General features: G+C 38.5%; 1 long non-coding RNA gene across 3 annotated transcripts; it reads right to left on the reverse strand.

Moving 5' to 3' along the window:
* Positions 1–1,229: 1,229 nt before the first annotated feature.
* Positions 1,230–4,499, reverse strand: LOC113294909. 3 transcript variants are annotated; one of them, XR_003332738.1, is made up of 3 exons: positions 3,760–4,499; positions 2,241–3,292; positions 1,230–2,138 (listed from the first exon to the last, which is right to left on the reverse strand). It is a non-coding gene; the product is annotated as an uncharacterized LOC113294909 (long non-coding RNA). The 3 variants fall into 3 exon arrangements; XR_003332739.1 differs by lacking the exon at positions 1,230–2,138 and having other exon boundaries at positions 2,229–2,568; positions 2,674–3,292; XR_003332737.1 differs by lacking the exon at positions 1,230–2,138 and having other exon boundaries at positions 2,229–3,292.
* Between the last annotated feature and the right edge of the window lie 6,504 nt (positions 4,500–11,003).

Below are 11,003 nucleotides of genomic sequence, written 5' to 3' on the forward strand. Positions count from 1 at the left end.
CTTGTGGGAAAACTTTCGGCGTGGCTGTTTAACTGGTTTTATTGATGGTGAAATTTTGAGTTCATGCATAACAAGGTTTGGGTTTAACCCGGGCATGTCCTCCTGGCGAAGATATCCTGGAATTCTATCAGCAAGTCCTCCAGTTCCTGGCGTTCTTCTTTCCTTAGATTACTTCCTATCTGGAGTATTTTGGGATTGTCCGAAGTCCCTATATTTAAAGGGATCCTTGGTTCGGCACTTTTGCTAGAGATGGTGTTTGGTCGCTCCCAGGCGTGTTTGTGTTCCTTGATAGTTAAATCCTCCATTGCATGCATTATTTCTTCATCTTCGGTTGATGTGTCTTTTTTATTGACATAACGGTAGATTTTCCTCCCGTCTGGATGAGTGCAACTCTGAAAGTGTTTCTTACAGTTGCTTGTCTCGCATTCATTCTGTCGTTCATTCCCAAAACCGTCTTCGGAAACTATCGAGGTTGGTTGTTCGTAAAAGGCAGCTTCGGGGAAAAGATCCTTTTCCGTCTTTGAGAATGGGTTTCGTGTGGTTGCAACCCGCCATTCTTTACCTCCGTGTAAGAATTTAATGCATTGATGATCTGTGGATGGTATTGCTCTGTTTTCCTAACCATGGTTGTCCTAGGATGATGTGACACGTTTGTGTTGCTTCAGTGACATGAAAAAGTTCGATGGCTTTGATAGGGCCAAGGGTGGTTTCTAACTGTATTGTTCCGATCGTTCGTCGCTTCTGCCTGCTAAAATCTTGTATCGCCTTTGAGGGAAAACGTAGCAGATGAAGAGTGTTTTGAGAGATTAAATTCAGGGAAGCTCCGGTGTCTACGAAAACTCTATTTAAAGTATTTTCTCCCACCGATACTGTGATGTAGAGGGGACGTAAGTGTCAAATTTCGGCCATTCTATCTTCTTCCGAAAAGGTTATTTCTTTTGGAAAGTGTGTTGGAGAAAATATATTCTTGTTACTTATATTTCCTTAGTCTACTAGGTTTCCCAATTTACTAGGTCTTTCCTAAACTTAGCCTTACGTAAATATAGTTCTTTCCTAGAATATCTCTATTGGTTGTAACCTATTTTGTTGTAAACTTCACTATATATATCAATGAGAATAAACAAAATATTCACTGTTGAAAAACCATAAATACTGTTTCCAAACTTTGATTTCTTCAAAGTGTTTCTCAAGGTATCTGTGTGGGACTTCCCCAGAAAAGATGTTTAACATGTGCATGCAGGCCATCTCCTGTTGGTGTTTAGTGAAATGAAGATCCCAAAAGAACTTGGAAAAAAATTTCCCATATTCTGCACGTACTGGTTCTATCCTCTGGATCTCCTCCTTCTTCGGCTCTGAATGGGGATCCTACTTCAGTTTCTACCTCGGTGCACATGGTGTCTGATTCTTGCTCTTTTTGTTGGTGCTCAAGAGATGCTATTTGATTCGAATTGGTGATCAGATGGTCGATTAGTAGATATGTCTTGTTTTCGGAGGCACGATTGTGTTACGTACCCGAATCCATGATTTTGGGTTTGTGTAGTGGTATTGAGGATTATTCCCAGTGAAGTCGCCAAATGGAAACACCCCCTATTGTTATGAGGTTGTGAGGAGATTAATCCCAATACACAATACAATTCTTTGAAAAGCTTTATCTCTCGCTAGAGGCTCTCTCTATATCTCGTTATAGGCAAAGCCTGCTGTACACGTGTACCCTAATATCTTTTCTTAGTAAGTCTTTAGTCATTAGCCGTACACGTGTACTATTACAGTTGGGGTTATTTAGGCAATCACTAATTATCTCTTGAGGGCACCCCGTATGTGCCATGTCATCGTTGCTGGCGACCTCGGCTTGCCATGTCATTGTTGCTGGCAACCTCGGCTTGTTGGGCTATCGTCAATGGTGGCTTCGAAGACCCCATTCCGATGCTTTCGGCTTTAACCAAATCCATGTGCTTACATTGGTTACTAAAGAAACATAATCAATAGGGTGTTTGGCAGTTTCATAATTGTATTAGGGGCCTGGTGCCTCGCCTAGCGTTCCAGGCACTTTGTGGGCTTGAACCTGAATGTTCAGAGCACATCTTTCTTCATTGCGCTGTGGCTGAAAAAGTCCGTAATCATCTCTTACCAAAGATAAACTGGTGTTAGATCAGACCTTTGTCAATTTCTCAACTTATCAATTGGAATCATGAAGGCTTCAAAGGAAATGCAAAAGAAGAAGAAGAAGAAAAACAAAAAACCTGAAGCTATTTTCTCAATGCCATTGTAGGAGAGAGGAAAAGAGTTTTTCTAGCTGAGCCTCACTACACAGTTGAAGGCCTTTCCAAAATGATCCTCCCTTAAAAACACTTTTAGAAAAACAGGAACTTTGTAAAACTAAATTTCAAAGATTGTTCTGACACAACGCTTTCCGCAAGCAAGTCGGCAACAAACACTGGTGCAGGCAGGTAAGCAAATTTATTACCACTAATCCGGGACAGTGTCATGCTTCCTGTTAAAGACATTTGGGTTTGCCTTCAGCTGATCTCGGCCAACATGCAGTTTCTTAGTTTAATGTTGTAATACAGACTGTTTCCATCCCAAGACTAATGTGTGAGATGCATCAAACGTATTTGTAGGAAATAAACAAGTTATTATCTCTTACTGGAGAAATTAGTATAAAATAGTACCTACCATTAGCATCTGAATGAGAAAAGACCGTCTCAAAGAGAGGATTAATTGTACCAAGAACCATCATGTCGCCACCAATTCTCATCCCACAGTAACACAAGGAAAAAGAATAATTGATCATACGCTTGTCAGTAAGAGCACTCCCGTTACCAAACGATACAATGTCTTCACCAAGAACGCAGCTACTAGAACTCATTTCAGCGTGCTACCTGCAATCACATATATGCATTAAACATTATCACTACAATCTACGTTGCATTTCAATGTTGTAATGTCTGTCAACAATAACCATTGAACATCTTGGTACTGAAGTTTTCATTCTTTCGACCATTATATTTGAAAGCGGATCTACAACACCACACCCACACACACACTACCAATGGCTTTGAATTGCAATTCAAATATCATTGCGGCATTACCGCACCAAGCTTAGAAGAGCACACTTAGTTATTCTCGCTGCCATCAAGTATGGGACTCGGATACTAGTACTACTAATTTTGAGCAAGTAACCAAGAAATTTCGAATTTGCGTTTCAAAAGCACAAGGAATACACTATCAGCATAGGTACACTAAAGCATCTCTTTATCCTTTGATATTTGTGGGAATTCCCTTGTATTATTCTCTGCATTAGAATCCAGGGAGAAAAAATCAGATGAAAAAATCTTGAAATGTAAGCAAAATGAAAGCATACTCACCACCAATCTTGTCTTATGAAATTCTAAAATCTTATCTGAAATTCTAGCTGTTCTTTGTACTACCTTATGAACAAAATGGAAAACTGAAAGAAAGAGAAAAGAAAATGTAATGTAATGTTAGTAATGTTCCAGTAAAAGGGTATGTGGCCGTTAAACACAGATTTCTAGTACATGCTTTTCTGGAATTTAGGATCCTAAATAATAACAGACATTAGTTTGCAAAAAAACTAATTTTGATCCAATATATAACAAGATACACATTTAATCACCAGATATCCCAAATCTATACAGTAATACATAAACATCTAATAAAAATCCCTTGATTGCTTAAAATACCCTCCAAAGAGTTCTAAATGAAATGAAGAATCCTTGATAAAAATTTGAAAAAAATTACCTGACCCTGAACATATGCTCCTGTAATTCACAAATCTTCTAACAAGACAACACTATCTCCATCACCAATTTATCATTCCAATCTCACCATCACCACCACCACCACCAACAATCACACTCAACCTCCATCCACCACTATCTGCATCACCAATTTCATTAATCCAACCTGATCACAACCATTATTCTGATCCCTCCATTACCAATTTCATTCCAACAAAAACCACCACAATCTCTCACCATCATTTTAACTTCTTTTCATCTCCATCATCACCACGACAGCAGAACCTTCAATTCCTATTGTTGATGTCGAAATTGGAAGACGAAATCTATTTCAATTGGCCAGGATAAAATAAGAAAACGATAACCACGAACATCTTCACTACTTTTTTCCTCCATCACCACCACCAACACCACTGTTATCAATTGATGGAACAGAGATAATACACTGCTACCGCCGCCACCACCATCATCTAAAGGAACGATGATTTAATATCTTCCTCAATCCACCACCACCATCATCACCAAATGTAACAGAAATGTCTGAATCTAATAAGAAAAATCATTTGGACAGATTAACTAATAAGATTTGATATCTTCCGCTACTACCACCATTATCACCATCATGTCCGGCAGAAAGGAGATGGAAAAAGACGGCGATGGCGGATGTGATGGCTGGAAGAGGAGAAGAGACAAAAGAATTTAGATCTGAAATAAAAAAGGGAAATGATGGATTTTCCTTTAGACAAGGAATATGACGAGGGTGTTTGTGGTATTATAAATAAAATCAGTTTATTCTAAAAGGCATGGGGTATAATTATGAATGATTTTTTAGGGACCATTAATTTTGTTTGAGGAGATGGTGATTTTATTATGCCACCTTCCCTATAATTATATTTAAAATTAACTTAATAACCACTTATATATATATAACCACCACCACCGATTACCACCACCGTCGATTATCACCATCACTAACCACCGATTATCACCACCACCACCGCCCACCACCGCCGATCACCACCACCACCACCTCCGATTATCATCACCACCAATTATCGATTACCACCACCACCTCCGATTATCACCACCATCACCTCCGATTATCACCACCACCTCCGATTACCACCACCACCAACCACCACCACTCTATATATATAGCTTAATTTAAAACATTAACAAAGGTATTCTCACAAATCCATTACTTGTCATTCGCTTTTGGTTGAATAAATGAGAGGTAATCATCAAAATGAGTTGAAAATGGAAGTTGCTGAGAGGTTTAATGGAGGTATTTTTTTCTAGAAAAAAGTTCGATTACGTTGCAAAAAACAAGTCTTGGCCGAACTTTTAGTTCGGTTACGTCGCAAAACGTTCGGTTTAGTCGCAAATAGAACCATGGTCCCCAAAAAATCGTTCATAATTATGGATGAAAAGGATATTTATGAAGGACCATCAACATAAAGGGTAATTATCCAATTCCCACTATAAAACATACTATCAAAGTCCTTATGGATCTCCAAAATATCATTAACAAGGTTACCAAAAAACCATGGAGTGTCACAACGTTAAGAACATAAGCCAACTGTATAACTAGAATCGCTTTCAACAATAATTTTAGTTAGGATTTGAGTTTTGGTGAAAGGCTTCCACACTTAGAAATGTGGAGTCTACTTGTTATTTATATCAGAGAGTACAAAGGTTGTTATAACTTATCAACCTATTCATGAGTTACAGACGCTAGATTCAACTGAAAACTAAAGATCCGTAAGACTAATCAAGATGCAAAATACTCGGTCATTCCTTCATACACGGAATGCTAGCTGTTTTGGTTGAGAGTCTTCAGCAGATGAGTCTCTATCTCTAACACTCCCCCTCAAGTTGTACTCAAGTTGAGGGGGAGTGCAACTTGCCAAGTAAAAATTGAAATCTTGGTGAAGGTAGCCCCTTAGTAAAAATGTCATCTATTTGATCCCGTGAACTGATGAACTGCACTATCAAACGTTTGCTAGCCACCCTTTCTCTCAGAAAATGGTAATCTATCTCGATATGCTTTGTACGAGCATGAAACACAGGATTAGCTGTAAGGTATGTAGCACCCAAATTATCACACCACAGTACCGGAGGCGAGATAGGAATTCCAAGTTCACGAAGCAAAGACTCAATCCAGATAATTTCAGATTTTGCAATGGCAATGCCCCGATATTCAGCTTCAGTGCTGGATTTACTGACCGTCTTTTGTTTTCTGGCACTCCACGAAATCAGATTGCCACCAATGTAAATACCATAACCACTAGTGGATCTACAGTCATCTAGGCAACCAGCCCAATCAGCATCCGAGTAACCATGCAAAGAAAAGTCCCGTGAAGGACGAATATGAAGACCATAATCTACGGTGTGCTTCAGATATCGAAGAATACATTTTACTTGTTCCCAATGTTCAACATAAGGATTCTGCATATACTGGCATACCTTATTTACAGCAACAGAAATGTCAGGCCTGGTGAGATGGAGGTATTGAAGAGCACCAACAACGCTGTGATATAAGGTGCAGTCTGCAAACTTTTCACTGCCCGTCTGCCTTAATTTTAAGCTAGAAGACATTGGACTCGTCACCGGTTTTACCCCATCCAATTTAGTGTGTTTTAGGATATCTGTTATATACTTTCGCTGAGTGAGAATTATACCACCAGATTGCTTTATAACCTCGACACCTAGAAAGAAATGAAGGTCCCCCATGTCTTTTATTGCAAACTCCCTACTTAGGTCTTGAATGAGCTGAGCAACCCGTGAAGAGTCCGACCCTGTGACAATAATGTCATCCACATAAATCAACACATAAGTAACTGAAAGCTTGGTTTTACAGACAAACAAGGATGTGTCTGCAACTGAACCTTTAAAACCAAGTGTCATCAGATAGTTACTGAGCCGTGAAAACCATGCACGTGGAGCCTGCTTTAACCCATATAATGACTTATGCAGTTTACACACATGAGTTGGACGATTAGCATCTACATACCCTGCCGGTTGTTTCATATATACCTCCTCATCCAGAGTACCATGGAGGAAAGCATTCTCAACATCTAGCTGCTTCAATGGCCACTTGTTCATGACAGCAATAGAAAGAACCAGACGTATAATACATGGTTTTATAACAGGATTAAAGGTTTCTCCATAATCAACCCCTTCCTGTTGATTAAAACCTTTTGCCACCAGCCGAGCCTTACATTTATCAATAGTCCCGTCAGATTTTTGTTTTACTCGATAAACCCACTTTGAGACAACTACATTCATGCCAGGTTTAAAGGAACTATCGAATATGTGTCATTTCTGATGAGGGCATTGATTTGATTATCCATAGTTGTACGCCATTCTGGAAGTTTGCATGCTTCTGAGTAACATGTAGGTTCCATGAAGTCTGAATCATTGAGGGGATGTTTAGATGCAGACAAACACAGTTTTTGAACAGGCTTGTTAATACCATATTTTGCCCTTGTCTGCATAGGATGAGTAGAGGACACAGCATTTGTAGTAGTTACTTCAGAGCTTTCCTGAAGAGGCATACTTGTGACAGAATCAGCAGCAGAAATACTTTGAGTATTCAGATGTGAAGCAGAAGTTGTAGGAGATGCCATGGAAGGTTCCAAAATAGCCATATCATTGCAGATGCTCATATGTTGGTCTGCACTATTAGATACCACATGTTGTTGCGTAGGAAGATAATTTCTACGCGTAAAATGAGGAGAATGTAGAAATGAAGTACCTGAAGGCACATTACCTGGACTATGCAATGGTACACACTGCTGCTTTGGACTGAATGGAAACGACTGTTCTTCAAACCTTACATGGCATGTAATGTAAATCCTACCAGACTCTCTATGTAGGCAGACATAACCCTTATGAGAACTACTATAACCTATAAAGACATATGGGAGTGATCTAGGCTTTAGCTTGTTTGAGTTATAAGATCTGAGGCAAGGATAAGCAAGACAACCAAAAACCTTTAAAAACTTGTAATCTGGTTCTTTATGAAAAAGGAGTTCTAGAGGAGTTTTAACTTCACAGGATGATTTAGGCAGACGATTAATTAAATAACAAGCAGTGACAAACGCATCAGCCCAAAATGAAGAGGGCATATGTGCTTGAAATAAAAGGGCAAGGCCAGATTCAGTGACATGGCGAATACGTCTTTCTGCAATTCCATTTTGTGGTGATGTATGAGGACAGGAGAATCGATGTTGAATAACAGATTCATTTAAATACTTTGTGAACTTCTAGTACTCTAAGGCATTGTCAGACTGAAAAAATTTTATCCTATGATCTGTAAGATTTTCAATTTGTTTTCGAAAATTAATAAAAATAGACAAAGCATCAGAACGTTGTACTAAAGGAAACACCCAAGTGAAATGCGAATAAACATCCATTATAAGCATGTAATATCGAAAACCAGACCTGGAGAGTTTGGGGGAAACCCAGATATCAGAAACAACCAAAGATAGTGGTTTATCATAAGATGTACTGCTTAGAGAAAAATAAAGTTTTCTTCTCTTACTAACATGACAAGAATTGCAGAAAGTAAACATCTTATTCGAAACTGGAAGTGAAAACCTATTGCAAATGCTAGACACGGTACGGAGCATTGGATGACCCAGACGTTGATGCCAAGTTGGCATGGAAGATGCAACATGAGCTTGAGAAAATCCTGGTCTGCTGACTTGCGTAATGCCATCAAGAAAGTACAGTCCATTCCTATTCAGTCCGCGCAGCAGCAGCTTTCCCGTTGTCTTGTCCTTCACAAAGAAATGAGATGAGTGAAACTCAAAGAAAACACCATTATCTTTGCAGAATTGAGAAACTGATAACAGGTTTGTCTTTATAATGGGTACATGAAAAATGTTATTCAAACAGAATAACCTTGAGTTATGTGTGAAATATGCATTACCAATATGTGTGATGTTAAGTGCATTACCATTTCCAACATACACTTGTTCTGTGCCTGAATATATTCATGAGGAATTGTCAAGTTGCTCATATCTGCTGTGAGATGATTTGTAGCACCAGTATCAGTTACCCATTGATTGCCATAGGAAGCTTCAGTAAAAGCAATATATGCAGCTTGAGGTTTCTGCACATTAGTGCTTGGTTTGTAGCGGAACCAGCATTTGTCACCAAGGTGTCCTTTCTTCTTGCAGATTTGACACTTCTCAGCAGTGTTGTTGCTTTGCATAGGAGACTTGAAGCAAGATTTAGACTGATTTTGTTGATACTGAAAAGGTCGTTGACTTGGATTGTGGTTGTTGTTTTGGTAAGGTTTTCCTCCTGACGAAGAAGAAGCAGCAATATGTGCAATTGTTTGTTGTATATCCTCAAGCTGACGTGTAATACGCATATCAAAGTTCAGAAGATGGGAGTAAAACAGATCCATGCTCAGGTTTTCCAATGTGCCTAAGGTGGAGACAATCGAATCATATGCTTGATTCAACCCATTGCTGATGGATTGTTTCTTTTCATCATCACTGACTGTATATCCGGATGCTGCAAGCTGTGCAAATAGTTCTTTAGACTCATTTAAAAAGACTCGTAAAGATTTATTACCTTTGCTTAAGTTGTGTAACTGTTTTTTGAGATTCATCTGGTGAAACTTTGTCTTTGGAGCATATTCTTCCTCCAGAGCATCCCATACCTCCTTAGATGTGTTAAGATTACGTACAACCCCAAGACATTCTGGAGTAAGAGTTGAGTTCAGCCACCCAACCAAAAGAGAGTCTTGTTCTTCATATGCAGTGAACTCTGGATTTTCAGCATCAGAATCTGGTAGTGTTCTAGGAGGTATAGTTTTTGAACCATCAATGAAGCCAGTTAGTCCATGGCCCTTCAGAATTGGTTTAAACTGCGTTTTCCACAGTGGGTAGTTGTTTTCTGTTAACTTAAGAGTTACCAAATGATGGATCTGTATGTTTCTTAACTGATTTGTTGTCGACATTCTATATTTTTTTTGTTGAATTGGTTTTGGAAGCGTAGCTTGGATCAAGGATGATACCAAGTTAGGATTTGATTTTTGGTGAAAGGCTTCCACACTTAGAAATGTGGAGTCTACTTGTTATTTATATCAGAGAGTACAAAGGTTGTTATAACTTATCAACCTATTCATGAGTTACAGACGCTAGATTCAACTGAAAACTAAAGACCCGTAAGACTAATCAAGATGCAAAATACTCGGTCATTCCTTCATACACGGAATGCTAGCTGTTTTGGTTGAGAGTTTTCAGCAGATGAGTCTCTATCTCTAACAATTTTTCTAATGTTTAGTTGCTTAGCTAGCAGCAACCCCTCCCATATTACCCGCAAATCCTCCATACTGCTGATAATGGAGTTGCTAGATTTGGCATGCGCTGTAAGGAACTCTCCATCATCTCCTCGCAAGACTCCTCCAACACCTGAACATTTGTGTTTGTTAGCGGCACCATCAGTATTAATTGTGATGATATAGCCCTGTAAATGGTTTCTCTGACATTCTAAGATTTGAGGATCCCGTTGCAGGTTCAAATGGATTAGCCAAATCCAAAGCTGTACTTAGTATAAGATTACTGTCAAATTCCCAATTATTAAGACTTTCATATTTCCTATGAATCCTAATAAGCCAAAGGACATAAGTAAAGATTGTTTCCTGCTTTCTTTATTCTGCCATTCGTTGTATCAAATGTTACTTGAATTAAGTAGGACATAAATTTTTGTCAGCTATATTTTTCTAAAAGAAGAGGATTAACACTATAGAGTATCTAGGAAGGGGAAGTCCTATTTGGTTTATAGTGGCACTAGAGAGTCAATTTGGGGATCCAAATTCAAAGTTTATAAAGTTTTCTTCCAAGATGAAGTGGCAAAAGTTAAGTCCTACAGGCCTGTAGTAATATTGACAGTGAATCTCATTTCTGAACAGGAAATTACGCTGTGTGGCTGCCTACATACAAAATCATGTCTTACAAATATATGTTTCCTAAAACCACTGAGAAAGCTCTCAGTTTTCATGCTATTTCCGCAAATAACATTATTTTTACAGATGAAACTATTTTAAATAACATAACATAACATAGCAATTTAGCATAGTTCAAAGCTAACAGTAATTCAAAATTGACAATTGAGTTGTGTTCAGAGATAACCATTGTTCTCTAGTTTTTGTTTGTAAGAGATGAAAATCTGAATGAAACTAACCTGTTTATATGTATTTACAGATCTCTTTCGTCCTTTTTTTTC

This window comes from Papaver somniferum, chromosome 7 (assembly GCF_003573695.1).
Source record: "Papaver somniferum cultivar HN1 chromosome 7, ASM357369v1, whole genome shotgun sequence".
NCBI lineage: Eukaryota > Viridiplantae > Streptophyta > Magnoliopsida > Ranunculales > Papaveraceae > Papaver > Papaver somniferum.